The sequence below is a fragment of the Zalophus californianus genome, chromosome 8 (assembly GCF_009762305.2).
Source record: "Zalophus californianus isolate mZalCal1 chromosome 8, mZalCal1.pri.v2, whole genome shotgun sequence".
Taxonomy (NCBI): Eukaryota; Metazoa; Chordata; class Mammalia; order Carnivora; family Otariidae; genus Zalophus; species Zalophus californianus.
In genome coordinates, this window is record NC_045602.1 from 22,825,318 (window position 1) to 22,835,236 (window position 9,919).

Here is a 9,919-nt window from a genome sequence, read left to right on the forward strand (position 1 = left end):
AGGGACAAAGAGGGTCGTGACCCTAGGGTATGACCCCAGGGTCCCAGGGGAAGGAGTGTAGGCTGTGATTGGCTTTATGCTGCAGGATGCTCTCATAGCCAGGAAGAGACAGCAACCAGCGTCCTGCAGCTCTTAATTACCAGGGAGGCCAGGCTTCAGAGAGTTCTAGTAGTGGCCCCCTGTAGGTGCTGGGGTCTGGGACATCCATTCCTCTGTGGGGGCAGGGAGATACTTTAGGAGACCTTTAAAGAGGCTGTGAGGAGGAGATTAAAGAAATGTGCAGTGAAGAGTGTAAAGGTCCCCCTAGTCAGTGCAAGACTGGGGAAACCTGGTAAATGTTATGCTTTCACTTGGGGTGAAGGAGCACAGGGAGAGCAATGAGTGAGGCTTCTGGGAGAGGCCTACAGGGGGAGGGGCTGGAGGAGAGCACCGGAAGAGGGGGAGCCCCCGGCAGGGAGAGCTGTGCCCCTCCACCAGCACCCCGCTTTCCCTCACAGCAAGCCAGCCGCCGGGCAGAGGGCTGTTTCTGCCGGGGGCGGGAGGACGTGGTGGCAGAGCCTGGAGGACGGCAGGCAGGCTGAACAGATGGCGTGGGGACAGCGTGATTTTGGAGGACAGTCCTCTGGCTGTGCTGGAATCTCGAGTCGGGGACCATCCTGGTTAGTGAGGGGACACTGGGCCACCTGATCATCTTCTCCATGGGACTGCCCTCACCACTCACTCCAAGTGTGGGCAGAGAGGGGCCCCGCCTAGACCCTTCATTCCATCCAGGGCGTGCGTTCTCAACTGGGGCGGCACCTCTCCGATGGGGGTGAAAATTCATGCTCGCGTGAGGGGGAGGAGGCTGTGGTGAAACATTTTTTTAAGATATTACAATGATTTGTGGCTTTCTGAAGGCACAGTAGGTGACCATATCTATCTATCTGGAAAGAGAGAGTATCTGTGGTACTAAAATTTCATGGGGAAGATGACAAATAGGAAAAAAAATATCTTAAAAGGCTCACTTGGGGTGGGTGGTGATTACCGCAAGACCGGCTGAGAAACCCTGAAGTAGGGCCTCGTGTCTCCGAGAACCTGCCAGTGGCCTGGTTCGGATCTGCTGGTGCACTAAGAAACCCGACCCAGGGGCGCCTGCATGGCACAGTCGGTCAAGCACCTGACTCTTGATTTCAGCTCAGGTCATGATCTCAGGGTCATGAGATCGAACTCGGTGTCAGGCTCCACACTCAGCACAGAGTTGGCTTGAGTTTCTCTCTCCTTCTCCCTCTGCCCCTCCCCCCACCCTCTCTCTCTAAAATAAATAAGTAAATCTTAAAAAAAAAGAAAGAAGCCCTAGCCAGCAATCTCCAAATTGCAAGGCACACTAGGCAGGTGTTGGTAGCTCCCTGCTTGCTTTCTGCTGAGCCAGAAATCCCTCCCTCTCCCCGCCAGTTCCTCTCCCGTTTGCCTCAGTCAGGCCTCCATGACCACCAGTGAGCCCTGGGCAAGCCCCACACCCCGGAGTGAGGACTTCCCAAGGAGTTCAGAACTAGTGGAGCCTGGCCTATCTTCCCAAGATAGGAAAGTGTAAAGGTTCTCTCCTAGGCAGACAACAGTGAGTCTGACGAACGTACCATGAGATAGGATGATGCTTACACAAGAGCTCTGTTTCACAGCTCAAATCTGAATATCTCTATTTTCCCTTATCAGTGCATACTGACATCATAAGGATGAGATCACATCCTTTCCAATCTCAACCTTCTGGCTGTCCTAACCAGATCAGTTTAGAAGCATCAAGATGGACAGTGAGAATCCAGCTTCCTTATCACTATTAAGAGCTACTGATTTTTATTCTAAATAAACCTGTAGGGAACATAGACAAATCATTATGTCATAAATGTCCATGACTGTGGCTTCAACTATTAGCCACCTTTGTTTATTACGTTTAAATTTCAATTATTAGGCTGAAATAGTCAGCTTTTAAAACACTGTGTGATTAAAAGAAAGCAAATATTTCCTGCCTTAATGTATTTCAAATGATTATTATTTCATATTAATCAAGTATGAAACTGTATGCAGCGAAGTATGGATGATTTTTATTCCTGTCTTTTAAATAGGCACAATGTTTTCCCAGCTCTACAATTTATTAGCTATTTGATTAAAACAAACAAACAAACAAACAAACAGCACCTTTGGGGGAGCCTGGGTGGCATGGTTGATTAAATGTCCAACTCTGGGTTTTGGCTCAGGTCATGATCTCAGGATTGTGAGATGGAGCCCCACGTGGGGCTCCATGCTCAACGCAGAGTCTCCTTGGGTCTCTCTCTCCTTCTCCTGCTGCCCCTTCCTTTCCCCTCCTCTGTGCTCTCTCTCCCTCTCTTTCAAATAAATCAATCTTAAAAAAAAAAAAAAAACCCACTTTTTTTTTTTAAATGTCAGCTCTAGGCCCAACATGGGGCTCCAACTCACAGTCCCAGGATCAAGAGTCACATGTTCTACCAACTAGGCCAGCGAGGAGCCTCCCAAAAAACAGCTTTATTGAGATATAATTAATATACCATATATTCTGCCCACTTTAAGTATACAATTCAATGTTTTCAAATATATTCACAGGGTTGAACAACCATCACCACAGTCTAATGTTAGAAATTTTCATTCCCCCTTTCAGAAACCTTGTACCCACTAACAATCACACCGCCCCTCCTTCCTGATCCCGCCGTGCCTAGGAAGCACTAATCTACTTTCTGTCTCTGTAGATTTGTTAAGCAGGCACACATTTTTGAACAAAATCATTTCATATTCCAACTCCATAATTAACCAATAGCTTATTATTGCATAATCAGTCAATAACTTAATCACATTTAACCAATTAGATTCATACCTCATCTCTTGATTTTCGCTGGCACTTTGTGTGAAAGTGAAGTTGACGTTGGTCTAGCAGGAACTGCTCTGTTACTAAAACTGCATTCCTAATAAGCACTAAGGCAACAGATTTAACTTCCTGCCCAGATATGTTCACTGAAGAGTCAGTAAAGTTTTGAAGTGAAATGATAAATGCACCAGGAGCTTGCCGTTGAAGAATTCCTATGGTGAAGGTATTTGTAAAGGCTAATCTCTAAGGGCACCTGGGTGGCTCTGCCTTTGGCTCAGGTCATGATCTCAGGGTCCTGGGATCGAGCCCCACATCGCGCTCCCTGCTCCGCAAGGAGTCTGCTTCTCCCTCTGCCTCTCTCCCAGCTTGTGTTCTCTCACTCACTCACTCTCTCTCCTCTCTCAAATAAACAGAGTCTTAAAAAACAAAAAGCAAAGCCCAGCTAATCTCTAAGGTAAAATCCACCCACATTCTCTCTAGCACAGACATGTTGACTGGTCTGGTTTTGAACTCTTGGTTTCCATAGATTTGGTTTGCTTGAGGGATTTTCTTTTTGGTCCTCTCTGCAATGATTACTGTGTGGCGATGGACACTTAGCGTCCTTCTTGAAGGTCATGACTCCCTTGCATAGCACTGAAGTGGGTGGTTTCAGTCCAGACCCTTCCGCTGCTAGCATGTGACAAGTTCTGGTCACGAGAGCTTTAGTGCGTATATACACACAGTCTGTCCTTACCAATCATCACAGAGTTTTCCATAGCAAACAGCATGTCTGAAAATGGATATATTTTTCTAGACCTTGTAGCTGTTTATCAGGCAGTGGTGTCCCTCTCTTAGCACCAGATAAATGGGTGGGCTGAAATGGCAGAATCTGAGGCATGTCCATTAAGATGATGAAGCAGTCATTATATAGACAAAAAGGTGGATCTGGCCAAGGAAATTATAACTTTTTCCAAGTCTTTGCCCTCGTGTAATGCTCAGATTACCAGAATCCTATCTGCGGAATAACAATGACTTTCACTTTTTCACAGGACCAATAGCATACCAATATGCTTTACAGAGCATGTTTGCAGATGTGATTCACTTTGAGGCTCATTACAATCCTGTGACGTAGGTAGGATGGGTCTTCCATTTTCTAGATGAGAAACCAAGTGTAAGAACTTGCTCGAGGTCAAACGGCAAGGTGGCAGGAGCGAATGCCTCAGCTGCGGTAGGTCTCTGCAGAAGCAGTCCTCTGGAGAAGCCATACATGGACTCCAGCTTTGCTCAAAAAGATTGTGAAACTTTTTCTTTGGAATACTTTCCAAATCTGTAGCACATCTTTGAACATCCTCAATGGAGGCAATATCTCATCTTCTAAGTCCGTGGTTCTCAAACTAGAGCAAGCATTAGAATTACCTGGAGGGCTTGTTAGAACGCGGATTGCTGGGCCCACCCCCAAGTTTCTGATCCATTAAATCTGAGGTAGGGCCCAGATGATGTTCCCAGGTCGTGCTGATACAGCTAGTCCAGCGCTGCATTTTGAGAACCACTCTTCTAAGGAATTTACTTCTGGAAAGAGGGAATCATTAAAAACCAAGTCTAGTGATGACAGTGGGAGATCAAGCTAGGGAATGCCACCATTGGGCAATGATAAAGACCACCACCAGTTCTGAGGGCAATTCGAATAAAGAACTCCAAAAAGGTTCTAAATAATGGTGGTTTGGTTGGACTAAATGCGAAGCTTCCCAATATCACTACTTTAAAGGGGAGTTCACTCTTTCAGATGTGTCCTGAAGAGTTTTTTCTGGTACAGTAGTACATGTGTGAGATGTGCGTTACTGACTCTTGCATTTCCCAGCTTGAGGAAAAGAAAAGAACCCATGGAGGTGACACCCACATTAGGGAGAATCAGTATCAGGGAAGAATTAATAGCCATTTCCAGCAGTTGACTAGTCAGACTGGTGTAGCAGGGGTCCTTTCTGGGCTGCAAACGTGACAGGTGTGGAAGATGGGGGAAAATGTGGACTCTTCCTACCCTGACTGTTCTGTTGAGATTAGAATGGAAAAGGTAAAAAGCCTAATTTTGGATGCCAAAGACAAACACGCAACATTTTATGGGGAAAGAATTTTCCAGCAGGCAAGGAAAATGAACTGTCTTAGGTACTTAAGCTGGGAGTCAATCCTTCGTGTCACAGAAGGGAAAAAAAAGAGGCGGAGGAGTGCCTAAATATTCGTTCTAATTTTATTTTCAATTCTACATTATATTAAACTCTCCTTGTACTCCTCTTTAATTTACAGCAACTGCTGACACAAATTGGTGTGCCTTCTCTTTGACATCAGTATTTCTCTTGAATTATGCATTTCCATCTGGAATGAGGTTTGGGGGCTAAAGCCGTCTTTATTTTAGATGGATGAAAACATAGAGGAATCAATCGGGGGTTGCGTGCAAAACCAAAAGTAGGTGGGGCCGATATATGTTCAAGGTAGCATCTCACTGCCCCAAAAGACTATAATATAAGTGGTATTAAAAAATGACACCGGTCTTGCAATTTTCAACATATTGATTAAAATTCAACTACTAGAGAATAAGAAAAACTATCAGCCCTCATCCCAGAACTTCCAGATTCTTCATTTACTGGTACCCTAAGTATTTGGTAACCATTTGTAAGAGTACAGGTGATCATAATAATTGCATCAGCTCTATTTGATCTATATTGTACACTGGTTGTGGTGTTCACCCTCAGAGGTCAACGCCATGAACTGATCTGGCTCCATTTGTGGTGATATATGGCTCCTGGTCCAGTGGTCCATATTGACAGAGGTCATTTGCTGGCTTCATCTGGGGCCTGATTCAGTATCTACTGTTTCTGGGCTGGCCATTCATACCAGTAATGGGGCATTAAAAAAAAAAAAAAAAGATTATTTATTTATTTATTTATTTGAGAGAAAGAGAGAGAGAGAGCAGGGGGAGGCGCAGAGGGGGAGGGAAAAGGAGAGGGAAGGAATCTCAAGCAGACTCCACGCTGAGCTCAGAGCCGGATGTGGGGCTCGATCCCACAATGCTGCGATCATGACCTGAGCCAAAACCAAGAGTCAGACGCTTAACCAGCTGAACCAGCCACGCACCCCAAAACGGGGCATTTTGATGAGGCTACTTTGAGTTAGCCCTTGCATCAAAATGACCACACGAAAATGCAGACATAGTGTCTCAAATTACCAAATAACATACAGCACAGACATCCCTGTCTCCATATCCTCTTCTGCACCTCATGCCACTCTCAGCCCAAGTCCGGGCTCTGCCCTAAAAGCAATCCTCAGCCATCTCAGAAAACACTCCATTTTTAATCTTTCCCAGTCACACACTCCACCCCAGGAGTAGGAATTGGGGACAAGATGAAAATCTTTGCTTTGTACACTGCTTGATGATTTAGAAAGGAGGAGAATTTTATGTTTTACTTATCATAGTTTAATGTGAAAAAGTTCTTCAATCAGTATGGCCACATGAAAGCAGCTCGGTCATAATGCTGTTTGGCTAAAACTGGCTGTGCCCAGCAGCCACGGCATGATGTCACTTCCTCTCTAACAGCGACCAGTGCTCGACCAGCCTGAAGAACATGTGAGGCTCTACTGTCAACCTGGGAGTGGTGGGCCGTGAGGGCCAGGAAGCCCAGTGCTGCCCTAGACCCTCTTCAGGTTCAGGGGCAGGGCCGGCACGTGCTCAGCAGGCGCTGCTCTTGGTCACAGCCCTCGCTGCTCTTTGGTCTGGCTGGCCACAGAGAATGGCCTGTGGAGACTTGAAACTGGTCAAAAAACCCCATTCTGGCCGAAAATGTCTGCGGTGGGTTAATTTATTCTATAATTTAAAGAATTCCATTATTGGAATGCACTTAATGAAAGGGAAGCAGAATCCTGAGTGTGAGCTAAAACTGGAATAAAAATAGGCCCATTCTTCAGGCAACATTAATGGAAGCTTTGTATATAAATAACTTTATATTTTGGTGAATAAATGGCACTTACAACTACAATGTCTATGAGTGATTCACTGGGTTCTAAAAACTGGCCTTGCCTTCTGTGGTCAGCCATCTTTTTTCTTTGGGACTCCACTATTCTCGACAGAAAACAGTTAATCCGATATGATTTAGTATCTCACAAAAGATTCTGCTAAAACATTTTCTGCCAAATGTTCATCTTCTAACAGCTGCTTTTTTATGTCAGTGAGAGGTACTTGAAATAAAATCATTGTTCTCTGTGAAAACTGCCTGCCCCATAATACAGAGCTACCGTATTATTAAACAGTAAAGATATCTGATAATATTAGCACCAACCACAGGTTCCTCTTCTGCTGATGCAAAAATTTTGAGTAATTAGTCATTGCACAATATCGTATTTATATCCTTTTTTTGCTTGAGCTGTTAGGCCACAAAATCAGTAGGCAGTTGCTGTTATAAAAGGGTTCTCCGGGTTATTTATAATGTTTCTGGTTCCTACAGTTGCTGGTTCACTCTCGGGTCTTGGGCTAGTTGTACATGGTGGGAACGAAGGATGGAACTGAACAATTGTTCCCAGAGTCTCACTGCTGAAGGCTGGTGTGGATGATTCACAACAAACTGTGGATGCCTTGGCTGGAATACCTGGTGTTTTGTCTACCCAACCCCAATTCATCACATACTGGCTGATTTGTCACTTCATCAGGGGGAGAGCGTGTAGTTACGTGAAGGCTGTGTTCGTATCTGGAGAAAGCTGGCGTCTCAGGCACAGGCGTTAGGGGAGATATCTCAACGAGCACTGTGTTGCAAAAGAGTTCCCTTCACATGCTGTTTACTTTAAGTGAAGGATAAATTTCTGCTCCAAATGCCTCTCTGTTGCACAGATCAGTGATTCCCCAAAATGGGGGTGGCAGGCAGCCAGACATGCCCAATGTAAGGGCATGCAGGGATCATCTGAGCATTTCATTTTATTTTCTGTAAACTACACCGCTGTATTCCTGTGCCATCTGCAGAGAATCGCCAGTGATACGGACTGTTTCTGATGGGAGTACGTCTTGGTCCTTAGGTGAGTCAAGGCTCAAAACATGCTGACAACCACAGACACTGGTAGAAGGATCTATTGGTTTTGACCATGAAATAAGCATCTTACTTGGTCCCCCCACCCTTTTATTTTAAAGGAAATGACCTACCGTTATGTTCTCTGAATTCTTAAGAGTTCTTAAACTCACTTCTCAGCACCTCCATTGCCACCTCCCTAGTCCAGGCTGCCATAATCTGTTACTAGATAAGATCACTGCAACAGTCTGGGTGGTTCCCCCTGCCTCCAGTATTGGAATCTCCAATTTATTAGTTTTTCCTTTTTTTTTTAAAGAATAAATTGGAGCCCAATGCGGAACTTGAACAAGGGACTTGAACCCATAACCCTGAGATTAAGACCTGAGCTGAAATCAAGAGTTGGATTAACTGACTGAGCCCCCCGGGTGCCCCTCCAACTTATTCTTTGTAAGCAGCCATGTTAATCTTTTAATAGAGTACAAATCTGAAAAATCTCTCTCTGCTTAAACTCTTCAGGGACTCTCCATTGCCCTCAGGAGAATGTGCAAGTTTCCGGTTGTGGCAAATGAAGCCCTTCACAACCCGTCCCTGTCATAGCTGCACCTCCTCCGTTTCCATTCTTCCTTGTACCGTAAGCTCTTTCCACACACAACTACTTGAAAAGGCACCAACACTGACACACTCTTTTGGCTCTGGACCTTTCATGAGCTGCTGCCTCTGCCGGGGTTACCCTTCCCCGAGCTGACTTATCCTTTACCTCACCTTCCCTTGCCGTCTCAAAGCAGGGTCGCGGGCTCCTCAGCTGCCCTCCCATAGTACTTCAGGTGCATCCCCATCACGGCACTTCTCGTTTGACTGTGGGCTACAGACTCTTCCAGACCCAAGCTCTTTGGGGCCAGCGACTGTCTTATTACACCACTGCCCTATTATATCAGTGCACACCAGCTGTTTGCAATGCAGAAAATTAAAATACAGTGTGCTGAGTAAATGTGTGCACAGTGGGGTGCTCCTCACCCCATTTTGCCATAACTTCCCACAGGGGTCTTTTCTGTTTCTTAAAGGACTGTGACTTTCTGTGTTTAAAGGCGGTGTTTTCAGTTCTTGAGGTCACTTTTGTTTCATCGACCCTGGGACAAGAATAAGGTGACAGGCAGCCTCGGGATCCCAGGCTTCTCTCTCTAGCGGGCTTTTTTTTTTTTATTTTTTTTTAAGATTTTATTTATTTGGGAGAGAGAAAGGCAGAGACACAGAGAGGAGAGAGAAAGAGAGAGAGCGCACGAGGGGAGGGAGAGAGGCAGAGGGAGGGGGAGAGAGAATCTCTAGCCAGCTCCCCGCTGAGTGCGGAGCCTGAAACTGGGCTCAATCTCACAACCCTGAGATCATGACCTGAGCCGAAACCAAGTTGGATGCTCAACTATCTGAGCCACCCAGGCCCTCCTCTCTAGCAGTTTTAAAAGACATGAAGAATAGAAAAGAGAAAGTCTAATATATACCTTCTAGGGGTTCCAAAAGGAGATGATTGAGGAAGTAGGAGAGGCAATAATAAAGAGAGAATGCTTCAGAATTGTTCAGAATTGAGGAGAAACACAAATACTGACGTTCAGGAAGAAGAGAGTCATCAGCAATATAAATGAGAAGAAGTTCAGATGTGGGCTCATTGTAGTAAAACTGCAGAATGGCAAAGATCAAGAGAAATTCTTACAAAATCCTACTGTTCTTCTGTTCAAATGTGTTTCTAAAAGCTAGGTTCTGACATAGGCTGCATCTTTATAGCACTAAGCATCCTAAGCCAAGAGGTCACATTGTGTTTGTGACATTTTATTTCTTTTTTTTTAAAGATTTTATTTATTTATTTGAGAGAGAACAAATGAGAGATAGAGAGCACGAGAGGGAAGAGGGTCAGAGGGAGAAGCAGACTCCCCGCTGAGCAGGGAGCCCGATGTGGGACTCGATCCCGGGACTCCAGGATCATGACCTGAGCTGAAGGCAGTCGCTTAACCGACTGAGCCACCCAGGCACCCTGTGACGTTTTATTTCTTAAAAACTA

The 9,919-nt window shown here is 45.3% G+C and overlaps 1 protein-coding gene across 7 annotated transcripts in view; it reads right to left on the minus strand.

The window, feature by feature from the left end:
* Nucleotides 1-9,919, minus strand: part of RBKS (ribokinase) — an 84,874-nt gene that overhangs the window by 19,898 nt on the left and 55,057 nt on the right. The gene's annotated exons all lie outside the window — the stretch shown is intronic.